At 40.8% G+C, this 19,756-nt stretch overlaps 1 protein-coding gene across 3 annotated transcripts in view; it reads right to left on the reverse strand.

Moving 5' to 3' along the window:
• Positions 1-19,756, reverse strand: part of LOC113426383 (protocadherin alpha-5-like) — a 239,202-nt gene that overhangs the window by 85,609 nt on the left and 133,837 nt on the right. The window lies entirely within an intron of this gene.

Raw genomic sequence — 19,756 nt, forward strand, 5'->3', positions numbered from 1 at the left:
GAAACAGAACAAGTCTTGGGCTCTTTTTCCACTTCCACCTAACACAGCATAATCATGCTCCTGCATAGTGTTATTTCCCCCCCTGCTGACATGAAACTCCCCTATTTGCTCTTCCAGATGAATTTACAAAGAAAAAAAAAAAAAACCCTAGGCACGGAACCAGAGCAACTCATCAGTGCAACCATTCATCAAAACTTCAGCTCCACCCCATGTTAAGGAGAGTGAGATGGGGAATATTTTCCATCTGACTGGTGAGTTTAATATGAGGAAAGTGAAGCAAAGGCAAAGAAATTCACCAAACTCTGTCCTTAATATGCCCTGCACAGAGCAAAGAAGAACAATATCTTTTGTTGGTTTATGCTGTGAAAAGGTTGCCAGTGGAATAATGAATATTATGCCAATGTAATTTTCTGTCAGCTCAAAGTTAGCACTTTTCAACCAATCCATGAGAAGAATCCTCCTGGTGACATTTTCACTTGTACTTGAAGACCACCATTCTGTGTACTCTGAAAAAGGTCATTGAATTGAAGGTTCATCTCAAAGTTAAACATTCAGTTTCCTAAGTATTCTCATAGCAACTGGTTACAAAATTGCTGACACAATATCATCTTACTTTCATGGTTTGCAAGAGGTTTTAAATACAGGAGAAATGGATATTTGTGACAGATATCTTCCTTTTTTAACTACCACTGAGGGATTTTTTTTTGTTTTTACAAAGCAAACAAATGCATATAATGTATCAGAAATGAGAACTGGAAGGGCAGGTGCTAATCTTTTTTTTTTTTTTTTACTTCTCTTTATTTCTGCTGCTTCAGAATTAATAGATTGGGGTGGAGCACTAACTAAATGATATCCTTTGCATTTTCCTGTTAGCTCAATAGAACAGGGGTCTCCAACCTTGGCAACTTTAAGCTTGGAGGACTTCAACCTCCCAAAAGATGGCTGGGGAATTCTGGGGGGTTGAAGTCCGCCAGGCTTAAAGTTGCCAAGGTTGGAGACCCCTGCAATAGAACATTGAGGTCATATTTCCAGATCGATAGGAATGAAGATGATTGTAGTTCAGTTTTAATTTGATTTTGAGGAACTGAGACTATAAATAATACTGTGTGAATGCCAGTTTACTAATTATCTTCATTACCTTTTTTGCATTCAGTTTATCTTAATCCCGCTCAATATGAAATCCTTAGAAGTGGCCACAGTATTTGAGATGATCTAATTAATGAAAAATAGTGTAGAATTATTGCTTCCATAATTTGGAAATCATATTTGTTTTAATGGTGCCTAAGACTATTTTGTCTTCACAGCTACAGTATGTTATGACTCATAGTCAGCTTACAATAAATTACAACTCCAAAGGTTTTCACATATGCAGGTATTCTCCTGTATTTCTGCATTCTCCTAGTTAAGAATTTTTATTTTTCTCTGTAAAATTTCATTTTCTCACTTTATTTCACTTTTTAAAATGTAATCTTCATTAATCAAATGAAGATTTTGTTTCTGTCCTCCACAGAATTACTTATACTATTCAGTTTTGAATTATCGTCTCCTTGATATGCATTAGTTCTACTTCCTTACTCAACTCAAAATATTAGGCCAAGAAATAAACCGTCTGGTTCCATATTTGATACTGCAGTCAAATTCAGTTAAAATCCATTGATAAACAACCTGTAAGAATGTTTTTTAAACTAGTGAACAGATCTAATTAATAAATATGTCCACATTGAATGTTAGATGCGAGCCCCACAAATGTTAGGATGGCTCTGAGAATAGAAGGATGGGCAAAAAATTGTAATGTAATTCCCCAGCTGGAACAAAGTGTTATATATGGATAATAACAGGGAGATAGCTGCCTGATAGCCCCTTTACACCTATCATTGTGAGGTTACTTTTAACAAGCATGGGAAAAATGCTATTGTGTAGGGGAGATGCACAACAAAAATAATTGCAAACTGTATGTGATAAATTTATTTTTTTAAAAAATCAAACCTCTCCAGGTAATTTGCATACATTGTTTAAGCTAGAGGAAATTAAAAGAACATTCAGTGGTTATATTTTAGATACCTTAGTTATCTTATTTCTCCATTTTGAAAATATATCTCTAATTCAAAATTTATGTTACTGGCATAACAGGTCCCTTTATTTATATGCTATATCAGGGGTCTCCAACCTTGGCAATTTTAAGACTGTGGACTTCAATCTCTCTCTCTCTCATCTCTCTCTCTCTGCCTCTCCTTCTCTCTCTCTCTCCTCTCTCTCTCATATCTATCGTCGTGTGTGTGTGTGTGTGTGTGTGTGTGTGTGTGTGTGTGTGTGTTCTTGAACCATTTCCAAAAACAGGTGAGGGTTGGGTTGGTTTTTTTGCTGATGTTGCTCTTTCTTCTTCTTTGGGTACCTTTTATCAAGAATCATTTCAGGTTCCCAGATAAATAAGCTCTTTCATCCTCCTGCTGTGGCTTCCTGTTGGCTGAACCCACCACTGGCTGGCCCTAACCTTCACCCTCCTCTCGCACTCACTCCTTGCCTACCCTGAGAAGGGCTATGGCAGCAGATGGAGACTCGCTCCGTATTCCAGAGCAGGAGAGAAGGACCCCTCTACTTGCCTCTTCCGGCACTTTTTGGTGCTGCATGTACCTCGGCCGCTTGGGGAGGCTCTCCACCCGAAGTCACTGGCTGTCCCGGCTGCAGCTGATGCTCCACATCATAATGGGCTCCAGGAAGAGGAGGGGATGCTGTCTCCCCCATTTTGAAGTGTGCTAAATTTCAGTGTGTTGCGCAAAGTGCTGCAAGGGCAGTGAGCAGGCCATAGAGGTGGCAAGAGTTGTGGCGTCAGCCGCAGACAGGACAGGCCAGTGTCTTGGGGCAGAGAGAAAGTTGCACGTCTCCCCATATTCTTCTCGCTGCCTCCAAGGCCTGATTGCTGCTCTTGCAGTGCCTTGCACAACACATTTAAATTTAGTGTGCTTCACAATGAAGGAGATGGTGTCCACTCCTCTTCCTGGAGCCCATTACGACGTGGAGCATCAGCTGCAGCCGGGCTGGGCCAGCATCTCAGGGCGGAGAAAAAGTCTCTCTGAGTGGTCGAGGTGCATGCAGAACCAAGAAGGGCCAGAAGAAGAGGCAAGTAGACTTCACTCCTGCTCTGGAATGTGGAATGAGTCTCCATCCACCACCATCACCCTTCCCTTCTCAGGTGAGGAGTGAGTGGGAGGGGAGGGCCAGGGCCAGGGCCAGCCAGTGTTGGGATCATCTGACAGGGAGCCACAGGAGAGGGCCCAAAGAGCCGCATGCAGCTCTGGAGCTTCAGGTTGCTGACCCCTGGGCTATCCTCTTGTCCTATAATTTGGCTTATTTATGACTATCCATATCTAACTGTTTTTATTAACTCTTTTCATTTTTTCTTCATTTGGTGTTTTTATGCAAGATTCTTTGCACTGCTTTGAGATGAGTGAGTTAGCAATTTTTCCTTCCCAAAAATTCCAATAATATTTTTTTTAAAAAAGCTTCCTAAAAATGTTGGAACAAAGGTTGATATTTGCACTAAGGTTCATATAAGAAGGAAATGTTTTTTCTGATATCATTAATGCAATTAATTACACATGAGTATCACAGAACAGAGACAGGCTGTCATTAAACAAGGGCTGCAGAGCTAGATATGGAAGGGATCATTGCAGTCCAAGGGGCTATCACTCCAATCCCACACCTGTTCTTCCATTTCAAAGGTCTTTTTAAGTAATCAGAAGAAGCAACATATTCAGATAAATGTCATGCCTGTTTTAAGGCCATTACGTTTTCTAGTTTTAAGGCATAATTTCCAAGTCTAGTTTACATGGGCTTGAGTCCAGTAATTGTATATTATCTCCAATGACTGTTCTTGTTCTCCCTTGTAGAATGGTCTTTTCATAGAAGAAAAAAACATCCTGCTTAAACAAAGCAGTATTTTAGTCCATTAAACATTTTTACTTCATTTAACATAAATTCCAAACTATAGAAAAATGTTTTCTGGGTATATTTTGAGGATGTTAGATATAAATCCAGGTTACAAGCTTAGAGACTTAGTATGAGCAGCAGAGTAGAAACAATTTTCACATAAAAATTTTCTTAAAGCTTCATATTTGAGTTGACATCTTTTTCCAGGCATATTTTTAAAAAGTAACCATATGAAACTGCAGTTCTTGATTTTGAAGGGAAACTAAAACTAAGGGTAATTAAACATGGATCTTGGAGCTCAAGAAATTGAATTTTAATACAGTCAGATCAGCAGGATTTTGTGGCAGCAGATGCTAATAGGAAAAGGAGTTAATACCACAAATCTGGCTTTCAAGCTCAGCCTCTTTGCACTCACTGTAATTATTGTTGTACCAGTGGCATGAGTGATTAGGGGAAAATACAACTTTCAGTAAAATGCCAACTTACATAGAAAACCTGCTGATTGTTATACCACCTTACATGTTTTCTTATTGTAAATCATACCATAAAATCCATCATGGTCAGTTAAGTCCTTTAATTAAAACCACATGTCTCAAACTGACAGGGATATACTAAAGCAGGGGTCCCAAAACTGTGGGTCATGACCCAGTAGTGGGCCTTGAGGGATGAGTGGCAGTGATGCGGGAGGATGGTTCCACATAAGCGCAACTTGCCGCTCATGTGGAACCATACTCCCCCATCTGCAAAGCCGGAAATGTTGGGGAAAACGTTGGGGAACTCTCTACTAAACAATTCAAATTTACGTTTATAGATATACTTATTTAGTTGCTTATGTATCTAATTTTATTACAGATTTTTTTAAAGTATAAAAACAATACAAAGTGAAATCAAGTCATAAGTAAATTTAAAAAATTGCAAAGAAAATATTCAAAGAAAGAGATACAAAAGGAAGGAAAATAGAAATGATAAAGAAGCAGTTTCCAATCTTAACAGCAGTGACCTTTACCTTTTATCTTCTCTTTATCCTTTCTAATCAAATCCATAAATCACAAGTTAATTTGTGATATAGGAAAAAAATCCCAAAGCAGGTTTTCAGTCTTATAATAATAAGTATCTTTTGTAGTTAAAATAAAATTTATTTTTGTTTCCCTAATCAGAACAACTGAATTTTGCCATCTCTGCTAATTGTGTCATTTTCATCAATCATTTTTCTATTGTAACCAATACATACAGCCAGTGGCCTCTATCAGTTGAGCTCAAATGTTGTCTGAGTCAGAGGTTGGTGATGTTTAGCTGGGTATCATACCATTTTCATGAAACCACACCACAAATTACCAGATGATTCCCCACCCCAGCAGTTTTATATAGATATCCAAAAGCAGGAGAAAGAGGATTAAACCCTACTGCACTTTGTATTAGGATGACTGCTGGGCCAACTACTTCTCCCCTCCCCGTCCCCGGGCCATCACTGGAACTGAAGCAGAAACAGTGCAGAAGTGTCTTTGATCATCAGCCCTAATAGACAGATCATGCCAAATGCTGTTAAGAGGTCTAATAGAACCAAGAGAGGTCCTATCCTATGCATGTAACAGCAGAAGTTATCAACCCATACTATCTCAATCCCATGTCCATTCTTTAATCATGACTGAAAATAACCAAATAATCCTTTTCTTCTAAAGTTTTTGATAGCTTATTAACCATCTACGGCAGGGGTCACCAACCTTTCGGACTTCAGGGACCATTAAATTCATAATTTTAAATCCCGCAGACCACTAATATGAATCCAGCACGCTGCTCGTTGAAGCACCTGGACTCCCAGTGACAGGATGGGGTCCTTCAGGCACTTGGCTTGGCTGCCTGTTTCTGCAACCTTAAACACTCAAAGAGCCATTTGGACCTGTTTCCCACAGAAAACAAAACACGGGAGCCACAAAACCTGGGTGGGCATGGCCAACTTGACATCACTTATTCCCACCCAGTTATATGACCCGCCCCCCAGCCATGCCTACCCAGGTTTTGTGGCTCCTAGTGTTTTCTATGGGAAAGAGGTCTCTCTCTCTCTCTCTCTCTCTCTGTATCTCTGTATCTGTATTGGTCTCTCTTTCTGTCTCTCATATATCTCTCTGTCTCTTTCTGTGTGTGTGTATCTCTCTCTCTATGTCTGTATCTCTTTCTCTCTGTGTCTGTCTCTTTCTCTGTCTCTTTTTCTGTCTCTCCCTTTCTCTCTCTCTCTCTCTCTCTGTCTCTCTCTTTCTGTCTCTCACACCTTTGTCTCTCTGTATCTCTCTATGTCTGTATCTCTCTGTCTCTCTTTCTCTCATTTCTCTCTGCCTCTTTCTCTGTCTCTGTGTATCTCTCTCTCTCTCTCTCTTTGTCTCTCATCTCTCTCTCTCTCTCGCTGTCTCTCTCATTTCTCTCTCTCTCTCTCTGTCACTCTGTCATCTCTCTCTCTCATTCTGATTCTCTGGTGCTTTCTGGGTCTTGTGGGCACTTCTTCGGCCTTTGTTGGTGCTGGATACATCTTGGTTGTTCGGGGAGATGCATGACCTGCTCTCCGCCTCAAGACGCTTGCCTGCGGCCAATGCTCCACATCATAATGGGCTCCAGGAGGAGGAGGGAATGATGTCTCCCCCATTGTGAAGCACGCTAAATTTACTGTGCTGCGCAAATCCTGCAAGAGCAGTCAAGGCCATGGAGGCACCAACAGTAGCAGTGGAGAGAAACAGCTGGGCTGGGCTGCTGTCTCAGGACAGAGAGAAAGTTGCACATCTCCCTGAGTGACCGAGGTGTGCTCAGCACCAAAAAGGGCTGGAAGAAGTGCCCACGAGATCCAGCAACAGATAAAGCAAGTACAGGGGGGCTTTGTTCCTGCTCTAGAATATGGAGCGAGTCTCCATTCCCTGCCCTTCTCAGGCCAGGCAAGGAGTGACTGGGAGGGGAGGACGACTGCGGGGCCAGCTACTAGTGGGTTCAGCTGACAGTGAGACACAGCAGGGGGGATGAAAGAGCCTTGGATTGCCAACACCCATTGCTTGGGTCTGCCTGCGCCGCCCCCCACCGCAATAGCACCATTACCTCATTCTGGCCAGCGAGGGCTGCACTACTCCTTGCATGTTCACCACCTGCAAAGTTGCAAGTTGCATGTACCATCCTTTATGACGGAGATTTTCAGCCCCACCACAAGCTGCCTGGCGGATCCCTATTCCAGAGCTCTAATTACAGGATTAGCCCATTGGTCATCCCGGAGCAGCTCCTCCACCTGAGTGCACTGCGGATCACCAACATTTTCTTGCGAACCATCAGTGGTCCATGGATCACAGGTTGATGACCTCTGATCTACAGTACCTCGAAAAAATTTCCTTCAATAGAGCAAGCACAGTTGAATCCAGAGATAGTTTCTTGTATGGAAATTACTGAACAGCCCTTTTCAATACTATAAACACCAACTCTTCATGGAGAGAGATAATTCAGCTAATTTGTTCCCTCCTCCAGCTCCAGAAGGATCCAAGAAAGGTAGGAATCAAGTTCATAGGCAGCAACGGTCATACTCTTTCTACCTCTGTGGGAGTGGAAGCCCTAACTACAGGTAATCTTTGATTTACAACAGTTTGTTTAGTATCCATTCAAAGTTACAATGGCACTAAAATAGTGACTTATGACCGTTGTTCACACTTACGATTGTTGCAGCATCCCCATGATCATGTGATCAAAATTAAGATGTTTGCCAACTGGTTTATATTTATGATAGTTGCAGTGTCCTGAGGTCATGTGATCATTTTTTGAGACCTTCTGATAAGCAAAGTCAATGGGGAAGCCAGGTTCACTTAACCATGTTACTAATTTAACAATTGACTTAACAACTGTGGCACAAAAGGTCATAAAAAGGGGCAAACTTCACTTAACAAATGTCTCACTTAGCAACAGAAACTTAGGCTTAGTTATGGTTGTAAGTCAAGGACTGTACAATGAATGCCTCAAAAGGCCAGATGTGTTCTAAAGAGGGCTGGAAGAATTTGTGATTGGTTCCATCCATTATTATACCACTGCCTTGGTTGAAACCTGGAACAGGAAACTCATTAGTTTAATTGCTGCAGGGAACAAAATTTATATGATTAGGCTGGATCAATTTTTATGTATGACATTCAAGTATATGTCAATCCATTGGGAGTTGTACATTGTATTGCTGGTCTTTGCCTAACATTGTCTGAAACTAAGAGACATCTCAACAGTATTATAAATGTCTCTTGGATGAATAGGAGGTATATATACTTCCTTTTTGGTTAAAGGAGATGATCACTCAAACTTATCTTAAGGAATTTTTCAGAAATGGGCAACTATAGATAATATCTTACCGCCCATGTTGGATAAGTGATCCTGAAAGTGGTTATTTCTCTTTTAGAGACAATCCTGGAGAAAGCAAATGAACCCATTTCAAAATGGCATTGGAGCAGATTTGGGGACTCAGATTACTTTGGTCAGCCTGGTGGATGATTTTTATCTGGAATTCAGCATTAATGTATTTATTAAACTTATATGTTGCCCGAATCGTAATGATTCTGGCATACTTCTCTTCTTCAGCTTTTAGGGGCATTTACTATCACTAATTGTGCTATTTTTCTGGATTTCTGGGACAAATATGTATGGGACACATTACTTTCCAGGGCTTCTCTTTTTCCTTTCTAAGCATATCCACACTACCAAGTTGCCCTGCTACAAATATTAGCCACCACTGTAACTTTAAAACTACTCCAATGCATAATCAATTATCTATAGCCCTTTTTAATAACATCATTGTTTCATAGACTGGCCTGTATTTGCTCATAGAATTCATAAATTTCCCTTTCCTGATACCTCACTTCTTATTGCTGGTGAAGGTACAGTATCTTTATTGGTTTTGATGCCAAAAATTCATAAAGTTGTTTCCTTGAACCTAAATAATTCATCTGATGAAGATATTTCTTGAATAAAATGTTTTAAAACCCTATTAGTAACACTCAGTTTTTACAATTTTATATCTATTTTATCCTGATAATTGTTGTCAAATATCCATAAATTGATGGAAACATCACTAAGTCTTGGAATTGGAGACAGCCTAGTGTCCTACCTCTTGCCTAATGTAGACATATACTATCACTGTAATCCATAGAGACATATACTGTACTACTATTACTACTATCACTAACATTCACTCTACTTCCATTCCAGCAACATTTCTGAACTTGTCATACTGTAGAAAATATAGTGGGCTTCCTAATGTTGTTGACTCCTGTTTCAGAAAAACAGAGACTGAATGAAAGGACACCCATCGATATTATTACCAGTAGCCCCAAATTTAGGAGACATTGTTACTCAATGGGACCAAAATTCTCTGGTTCTAAGTTTTAATTTTTATTTATTTATTTATAAAAATTTTATTTATTTATTTATAAAAATTTTATTTATTTATTTATAAAAATTTTATGGCTGTCCATCTCAAAATATCAAAACCTGGGCAGCTAACAATATTCAAAACAGAGTAAAAGCAATGTAATAAAATTATTCACTTAATGATTGTCCTGTTTGGGATGGTTCAAAGTTACAACAGCACTGTAATAGTAACTTTACAACTGTTTCTTGCACTTGAAACCATTGCAGAGTCCCACGGTCACATGATAAATGTCACATAATGTTTTGCATAATGACTGCTTCATTTAGCAACAGCAATTGTATTTAAGGCCAACATGGAGGGTGTAAGTTGGACTAAAAGTAATGATAGGGGTTTTCTGCGTGTAATCATAGAAGAAATGGTTGCAGTCAGCACCTATATTTTTTCTCTTCCACATTAAAGAATAGAAATCAGAATTAGTCTGAAGTGCTAATGTTACATATTGAATGTATATAGTTGTGTAAGCCTCCTAAAACGAAACCTTTAGATGACCCTCACTGTTAAACCTTTCTAAAGTGAAACTAACCTTTAGATAACCCTCACTAGCCAACTGTTTTGGAGGGAAACTTTGAACATTTATAATTGGGTGGGTTTTTCAAGCATTATGATTGGGTAAGACCCTGTGGGCCCAGAGTATAAATTACAGGCATTTGCCTGCAGTTCCTCAGTTCCAGTTTTGAGTCAATAAATGCTGTTGCAGTTATGCTGGTCTGGTTCTTGCCTACTGAAGCCCACTACACAATAGCTAAGATTTTTTTTTACTTCTAGCAGGAAAATCCTCTCAGTAAGAATGGGGTACTTTTGGGCAGAAAGGCAGGATATAAATCAAAGAAAGAAAACATCATTTCTATCAAAACTGCATCATGAAATTGAATTTTTAAGTTACTCAATATTTCCATTACTGATAGATTCATACAATAGTTATTTCCTCTTCCCACCCATGAAACAAATTTCTTACCGAACAAAATTCTAACAGGCAGAATAACTTTGTTTTTGGAGATGTTTGTATGCCATAAAGAGCCAGTTTGGTGTGGTGGTAAATGCTCCAGACTAGAAACCAGGAGACCTCCCTCTCTAGTCTTAATAAATTTGAAACAGCAATGCAAAAAGTCTAGCACGGGAATCAATGTTTAAAGTATGGAAATCTAACACCTAGGTCCATGTTTTACACCTGTGAAAGACAATGGAGAAAAACCAGATATATTTTTTTGATAAAGGAGATAAGCAAAATATTTCATCTGATCATAAAAACATGCATCATACTTGTATTTCCTGCCTCTGATTATAAAAACACACGTTACATGTCTTTCACAAAGGGCTCAAAATTATATAAAAATCTTGCTGATGGTTCAGTCTGTTGCCAGCTACCCTAAAAGAAAACTTTGTATTGTTTTTGGGAATAATAAAAGAGAGAGAGAGACCTCCTTTCCAACAGCTGGTCATTGCCATATTGGTTGCTTGTGTTCTCGTCCTGACTCAGAAGAAAAGGGACCCAGGGAAATTCACACAACAATGCTGTCTCTATGATAATGCAGACTAGGATTGATTGGGTTTTTTGGCAGCTTCTGCACACTGCTGGCTCATTTAAATGGTCTACTAGGATGCTTAGATCCCTCTCACAGTTACTGCTATTTAACAAGGTAATTATGGCAATGGCAAACCACTTCTCAAAAACCTTGCTGCAGGGACCTGTCTAGGCAGTCACCAGAGTCAATACCAGGGGTGGGATTCTACCGGTTTGGACCGGTTCTACATAACTGATTGTTACGACTCTGCGCAGTTAGGAGAACCAGCAAATCTCGCTACTGACTAGCCCTGCCCCTTCCCACCTGCCCCGCCCCTCCTGTCCTGCCCCTCGCCCACGTGCCATTGCTGCCTGAAGTCTGCCTTTGTCCGCCTGCCTTCCTGCCAGCCATCGCTGTCTGCCTTCCACCGCAGCCCTGCCTGATCTGATCTCCCTGGGTGAGTGAGGCTCTGCAAGCCCTGGTCGCCTACCTGCCACTGCTGCCACAAGCCCCAGTGGAGTCCCGACTCCCGGGCCGGCCTAGGCCACCACTGCCATGCTGCCGCCACCACTCTCACCACCACCACTGCCACAAGCCCTGGTCAACTCCTGATTCCAGTCGCAGGCCGGCCTAGGGCACCACCGCCATGCCACCACTGCCACCCTTGCCCTTGCTGCCACCGCTGCCACAAGCCCCAGTTGAGTACCAACTCCCAGGCTGGCCTAGGCTGCCACTGCTGTCCTCAGAGCTCGTGTCCTTGCTACCTGCCCCCCGCCATCATCCCTGGCCTCCAGCTTGCCTAGTTTGCTGATGGCAGAGAGGAAGGCGAGCCAAGGCTGACCCATTGCCACTCAGGTCCCCACCAGCCTGCATCTTGCCCCCCACCTGGATTCTCCAGAGCTGCTGGGCCTTGCCTACTGGGGGCAGGGGTCGGGAGTCGGGGAGCAACCTGGGAGCACAACGCTATGCTGCCTGCATCGCCCCTTTGCTTGGTGCCCCTTCCCTCTCCCGCCTGCCAACATGTGTGCTTTGGGTGAGTGCGGGCAGCCACTGTGAGAATGGTGTGAGCAAGCACTAAAGCTGATGGCGGGAAAGGAAGATCCACACCAGGTTTGCTGCACTCAGCCAAAGGGCTGCTTCAAGGGTGAGGCTTGGCTACCTTTCGGGCCTAGCTTCGGCTTCTGCAGAGCCTTCCATGTGGGAAGCCTGAGGAAAAATATCTCCCCCGAGGGTCATCTGCTGGCCCATGTGCCAGCCGGGCTGGCCTGGAAGTGGCATGTCCCCTTGTCACGGATTGATGCAGGACCCAAGGCGGGGTGGAGGTCGAGCAGGCGGCAGCCCAGATCAGAGCCTGAAAGCCTTGCCAGAGCGGATCATCCTTTCCACGTCAGGCGTACCTTCCAGCCCATGGAATTCGCACTGTTCTAACAGCGGTGGCCCATGCTTTGCCAAAACGCCCGGCCTGGCAAGGGAGGGGCAGCTGGCAGAGGGGTGATGCAGGCAGCATTGCCTCGTGCTTCCTGGTCGCTCCCCTCCCATGCCTCCCAGCAGGCAAGCTCCACCAGCTGCCAGAGAATTCAGGCCAGGGGATGAGATGCGGGCTAGTGGGGACCCAAGTGGAGATAGCTCTGCCCTGGTTGGCTTGTCTTTCTCTCTGCCACCAGCCATGGGAGGAAGGTAAGGTTTCAGGCAGTCGGGAAAGCCAAACTGCTGCCTAGCCCAGAGCTGCCGGCGCAGTGCACACCTTCCAAGCCCTGTTTAAAAATCTTCCCAAAAGAGGGAGGGGAGGAAGTCCTTTGTTGGACCCGGAAGCCTTGCTTTCTGGCTTTTCAGGGCAACATGGGACCGGGTGCAAACGGGATCAGCCACAATTGTCCATTCATGCCCAGTCCCTGGGAGACTGGCCGGGAAGAACCCTTGTCACTTTTCTCTCTGCTGCAGGGTACTTGGAAAGTACTTCATTGGAAGTGTGTGTGTGTGTGTGTTTGTTTCAGGTGGGTCTCCTAGCTTTAGAAGGAGAGAGGGCAGGAGGAAGGGAAGGGATAGAAAGAGAGAGAGAAAGAGAAAGAGAGAGGAAGAGAGAAAGAGGGGGAGAGAGAAGGAAGAGACAAGAAAGAAAAAGGGAAAGAAAAAAAGGGAGAGAAAGAGAAAGGAAGAAAAGGTATAGACAAAGAAAGAGGGAGGATGGGAGGGACAGAAAGAGGGAGGGAGGGAGGAGAAAGTGAATGAGATATAAGGATGGATGGCTCGATAGATACATGGAGGGAGGGAGGGAGGGAGGGAGGGCGAGAGAGAAAAAAGGAGAGGAAGGAAGGACACAAACCCTGGCTTCAGAAGACTCTTTGAAACAGCACAGTAATCTAGGGCTGGCCTGGAAGGGATCTCAGAGGTCATCTTCTAGTCCAACCCCCTGTTCCAGCAGGAGATCCTTACAGAATCATAGAATAGCAGGGCTAGAAGGGAGCGTGTATGTGTGCATGGCTGTCAAAACTCCAAAAACAGGTAAGTAGTTCTGGGGAGGTCAGTTGTAAATTAGAAACTTGCTAAGGAACCGGCCATTAAGCAAGGACCACTTGTATTTGGTTTGCCGGCCACATGGCTGCGCCCACCCAGTCATATGACCAACAAGCCACGCCTAGCCAGCAAGCCATGCCCAGCCAGTCATATGACCACCAAGCCATGCCCACAAATTAAGCCACGCCCACAGAACCAGTTGTTAAAAAATTGAATCCCACCCCTGGTCAATACTGACTCAATGGCACCAAAAAAGCAATTTATGAGTATGATCGATCTCCTGCCAAAAAGGAGTCAGGAATTCATTTTATTAAAATCCTCACATTCCTGCCCTAAATAAACCACTGTTCTGTCCCTAGAAAATGCATTTCTGTATATACCACAGACACATAAAATATATTTAATTTAATATCATAACTGAATCAGACAAAATTAAAGAAAACAAATTTTGTTATATCTGCCCAAGTGAGGTAGGAATTTCCTATTGTGCTTTTGTTCACTATCTGTACACCATGAACATTGGGGCTTTGTACTAGACTTCCTGGTACTAGCTGTCAAGATACGACAGCTACTGTAAATATAGGTACATCATCAATGACTTCTTCAATTTCATTGTATTGTGTTGCAGGAAGGGTTTTTTCCGGAAAGTGTATTGTAATTTGAAGTAGAGACATCTTGCGGCATTCAGTATAAATGCCACACATATTCATCCATGCTGTAATTGTTAATTTAAAAGGATTATGCTGCTATTTCTTTCTAATACTATATTCTAACACATATTTACTGGGTATATACTTATCTCCGTACCTTTAATTTCTTTATCTTGTCTTAATATTTTTATTTAACACTTCTAATATTAATATAAATAATAAAAGGGATAATGGACATTTTGCCTCGTGCCTTTTTTGATATTAAAATTCTCTGTCATATCTTAATTTACCATCACCGTTGCCTTTTGCTTGTTATATCTTGCCTTAATCACGTTAATAAATCTCTCCCCAAAGTCCATAAATTTTAGTTGTATCAACATAAATTGCCGATTTACATTGTCAAATGCTTTCTACACATCCAGGAAAATCAATGCCAGTTGTTTTCCAGGATGTGCTTCATAATCATTATGTTGTTTTTAATCTGTCTCTTAGGCAGGAAGCCATTTTGATCTGAATGTATAAATTCATTCAAAAACCTTTTCAGCCTCTCTGCTATTATTGAGGCAAATATTTTATAGTCAGCATTCAGTAAGGATATGAGTCTATAAGTTTTTAATCTGCATTAAGTCTGAATCTTCTTTCGGAATAAGAGTAATGTTTGCTTCCATCCATGGGTTTGGTACTTTTGCTTCAAACAGTACTTCATTGTACTGTCCATTCCAACATTGACAGACCCAAAATATTTTGTAAAGACATTAGAAGAATATAAATATTGGAATTAGAATTACAGAAAGAACCACAAAAAATGGAATTAAGAAAACACAAGTTGAATTTGCTACACAAAGAATTGGCTCAAAAAATTAAAAATGCAAAATATTTTTTTAAAATGCGAATAAACCTGGAAAATGGCTGGCATACAAATTGAAAATAGAGAAAGAAAAGAAACTGATACATAGATTACTAGAAGAGAAAGGAACTACATCATAAAAAACAAAGACAAAATAATAATAATCCAAGATTATTATGAAAAACTGTATGAGCAGGAGAAAGATCCAGAAGAGAGAATTAAACCATATTTGGAAAAAGCAGATCTACCTAAAATACCAGAAACAGTGAAAGCTATGTTAAATGAATGGATATCAATAATGGAACTTTCAGAAGCGATTAAGAGGCAAAAGAATAATAAAACACCAGGGCAGGATGGGCTGCTGGCAGAATTTTATAAACACTTACAAAATATTTTGGGCCCATCAATGTTGGAAGTTTACAATGAAGTACTGTTTGAAGCAAAAATACCAAACCCATGGATGGAAGCAAACATTACTCTTATTCCAAAAGAAGATTCAGACTTAATGCAGATTAAAAACTATAGACCCATATCCTTACTGAATATAATGATTATGAAGCACATCCTGGAAAACAACTAGCATTGATTTTCCTGGATGTGTAGAAAGCATTTGACAATGTAAATTGGCAATTCATGTTGATAAAATTTATGGACCTTGGGGAGAGATTTATTAACATGATTAAGGCCATATATAACAAGCAAAAGGCAACGGTGATGGTAAATTGAGATATGACAGAGAATTTTAATATCAAAAAAGGCACAAGGCAAATATGTCCATTATCCCCTTTATTATTTATATTAATATTAGAAGTGTTAAATAGAAATATTAAGACAAGATAAAGAAATTAAAGGTACGGAGATAAGAAAGGAAGAGTACAAGTTACAGGCATTTGCAGATGACTTGGTTTTTATTCTGGAGGAGCCACAGGAAACTGGACTTTAATTTTTTTTAAAATAGAAGAATATGGAGAAGTTGCAGGATTGAAAATAAATAAAGATAAAACTAAAATATTAGCCAAAAACATTACAGATACACAGAAAAAAAGAGTTAATGAGGAAAATAGGCATACATATAGTTAAGAAAGTTAAATACTTAGGAATTCAATTAATGGCAAGGGGTGTGACAATTAAATAATTTAATTATTATAAATTGGTGTAACAAATTAAAACAGATTTGGAGAGGTTGAAAAATTTGCAATTGTCATTGTCATATAGTAGAATAGCTATTATAAAAATGAATACCTTGCTGAGATTATTATATTTATTTCAAACAATACCAATACAATTGGGGGGAATACTTTGAGGAATTAAATGAAACAATATTAAAATTTATTTGGCAAGGGAAAAAAGCAAGGATAAATTTTAAAATGTTGCAAGATTCTAAAAATAGAAGGGGTCTTGGGCTACCAGATTGGAAATTGTACTATCAGGCTTTGATACTCACTTTGGTGAAAGAATGGATTGACTTGAGGAACAAAAGACCTTGGAGGGACATGATCTCCAACTGGGTTGGCATGCTTTTTATGGTATGGAAAAAACAATACATAGCTATTTCCAAAGACATTATATTAGAAATGCACTATTATCAGTATGGGAGAAAATTAAAGAATGACATTATCTGAAAATACTGGTCAGGCTCTCCACAATGGAGGCATTGATTTACCCAAATGTTACTGATATGGAGAATATTACCAGATATAAAGATATTTTGAATGAAAAAGGGGAACTTAAAACTAAACAGGAACGAGTGATCAAGGGACTGAAATAACTTGGTGGTCATATTTGCAGATACAATCTAGATATGAGAAGGATGTTAAAATGTATGTGTGATGACCCAGGGTGGGATACAAAAGCAACAAAGTCACAAAAAACAGGTGAAATCCCTTTAATTCCTTCAACTTGGTTTCAAATGTCCAATTATTATTGGAGAAAAAACTCCCCCACAAACAGTTGCAAAAAGGAAGAAATTCTGTTCAAACTCAAAATACATATAAATTATAAATAGAAAAAACAACACAAACCATACTGAAGCAATTAATGAGACAAAGCAGGATAAGGGCTTGAAGATGTCCACAGATATTGAAATACACACACTGGGAAGGATGCCAAAACTCAGATAAGAACTGAAAGACTAGAATTATTTCATGCTTTGTTTCCAGCACTGGGCTATGCACAGTTTGTCCTTTTCAACAGTCCTCACAGCTGCAGCCCATGAAGGGGATCCGGACCCTTTCCTCTTCCATAGACCATGCCATTCATGTTTCTCCCTTATCCGCTCCTCCCTGCGTGGCCTAGGATGAAGAGGGGATGGGCCTGGGTCTTCCTCTGAATGCCCAACCAACCTGTGCCATTCCCCAGTTTCTTTCACAACCTCTGGAGCCACACTCCTGCTCCCTGTCAGCTGTTTCTCCTCTCCCTTGGAGTCAGATTCTAACAGGGGCAAGACAGTATGGTTTCTACAAAGAACTAACAGAAATAGACCAGTTGTTAACAGGGACAGTTGAAAAAATAATAAAGAAATTATATAGCTACTTATTAAGTATTAAGATGGAAGATGATCAAGTAAAAGAGACAATGATAGTATGGGCTAAAAATTTTGGCTATTGAATTAGATAAGTGGCAGAAACTATGGGATAGAAATTATAAATTAATCTCTACTGCGTATAAAGAAAATCTTTACAAAGTGTTTTATAGATGGCATTTTCCTCCCTCAGGGTTAGCAAAGATGCCCATTGCTTCCAATACTACTGTTGGGGCTTCCCGCTGGGTCATCTCCGGTAGAATGCTCACCACGCTCCAAAGCTTGCTGCTGTTGCCTCCTCCCTCATGAGGGTGGAGGGTGACATTGTGCATGTTTCCCCCAGTGCCATGAAGTCACTGAAACCCAGGCTGATAGGGATGGGTGGCAGTGGCGGCACGGCCATGTGGGCAAGATCAGCTGGTTCATCAAATTGCGCAAAAAGTTAACAACTGGTTCAGTTGAACTGGTGTGAACTGGCTGAATCCCACCACTGGTCTCAATGGAAACGACTCCTTCTATACTTGAATGTGACATCATGGCCCCTGCGGGTTCTCAAGAAAAAGAATCTGGATAAGAAGCTGTTGCTGGCTTTCTATAAAGCCTCTGTGGAGAGCACTCTGACATACTGTCTGGGTGTGTGGTATGCAGGCTCCTCAGCTGAGGACAGGAAAACTGTACAGAGGGTGATAAACACAGTTCAAAAGATCATTGGTTGCCCTCTGCCCTCCCTGGAAGACTTAGCCAGGTCCCGTTGCCAAAGCAGAATCAAGGCCATCATAGAAGACCCCTCACACCCTGGCAATTATGTTTTTGACCTGCTGCTGTCTGGACAGTGCTTTAGGTCAATAAAATCCCACACCACTAGACTAACAAATAGTTTCTTTCCCTGGGCCATCCGAACCGCAAATAAATACAAAGTCACTACCTTATTAAGATGTGAAAAGATGTGAAATCGCAATACCTCATTCAGATGTATAATAACATATTACGGTACAATCCATCTCTTGTGTATTACATTTGGCAAAGCGTCACAGTCAGTGTTGGATGTATATTTTGTGTATATTCATAGATACTGTACTCTTTAATTGCAAATGGAGACACGGGTACTCTATTTTTCTTATATTCATCTTTAAGTGCTCTGGTTTTATTGTATTGCGAACAGTTGCTGGGGTGCATCTACAGTTTTGTTGTACTTGTACAATGACAATAAAGTTCTTCTTATCTTCTTATCTTAAGTATGAAAGGGTGGAGCTTGCATCACAATGTCAGGACACACACTTCACCATTATAATGACATTTTGGTTAGGAATAATGCCTACAGGAATACATAACTAAATCAGCAGAGCATAAGTACTTAACCAGCCTCAGAACCTAAGAATGTAACAAGAAAAAATGAAAGCCTTCTAACAATAGTGACTTAGACTGTAAAATACCTACTATATATCTATCAGCATTTCAAAATCCAATATTTAATAAGCATTCTATTAAGATACAAAACTCCGGCTATTTGCTCTAAGAGAGAGAGAGATTTATTTTTAATGTAGTAAATGCCTTTCAGCGAAATGAACAGCAAACAAATGTAATTTTTCATCATTTTTCATCATCAATGTATAACTTGCAATATTTTACTTTTTTAAGGTCAGAAACAACTGTTTTTTTTCTTACTAAGTTGTTTCCATACCCTTTCCCCCCATATCTACTTACTATTCATTGTGTTGGGTGAGTAATCTATCTTCTAATATTTTTATATAGTTCTTTTATACCAGTTTAAAATCTCATTTTTAAATCATGTAAATTCTGTAGTTGACTGTGGAAATGCTGGTAATATAACAGTTTGTTCTCACTTAAAAGCCATTCATTCAGCAACTATTCAATGGTACATTATTGAATGAAGGGACTTATTACCCAGTCCTTGAAGCTCCAGTTGTTGCAGAAACCCTTCTTTCTTGCTGCGGTGACATGCTAGTCTTCTTTTGCAAAAGAAGACCCTGGCTGGCACATGGCAGAAGCCTCAGCTGCACTAGTCAAAAGAAGGACAAAGCTATAACAGTCCTTCTTTTGAACTGGTCCAGCCAGGGTCTTCTTCACCAGGCAGCCTTTTTGTGAAAGAAGGCCCCGCAAACAGAAGCCTTGGAAGGGCATGAATGAAGATCCTGAGCACAGTGTGGACAGAGACTTTGGCGGGATAGGAATGGAGACCCTGGCCAGTATGAGAGAGAAGCCTTAACTGCACTGATGCAAAAGAAAGCTATACAAAAGAACTCTTTTACAACTCTGATACAGTGGTGATTTGCAATGTTGTAGGCACAGTGGCAGCAGACAGGGCTGGGCAGCAAAGATAGCTGGGTAGGCAGGTAGCCAAAAAGG

This window comes from Notechis scutatus, chromosome 3 (genome assembly GCF_049901735.1).
Source record: "Notechis scutatus isolate UNSWTSFEM ecotype Mainland chromosome 3, rNotScu1.2, whole genome shotgun sequence".
Classification (NCBI taxonomy): Eukaryota; Metazoa; Chordata; class Lepidosauria; order Squamata; family Elapidae; genus Notechis; species Notechis scutatus.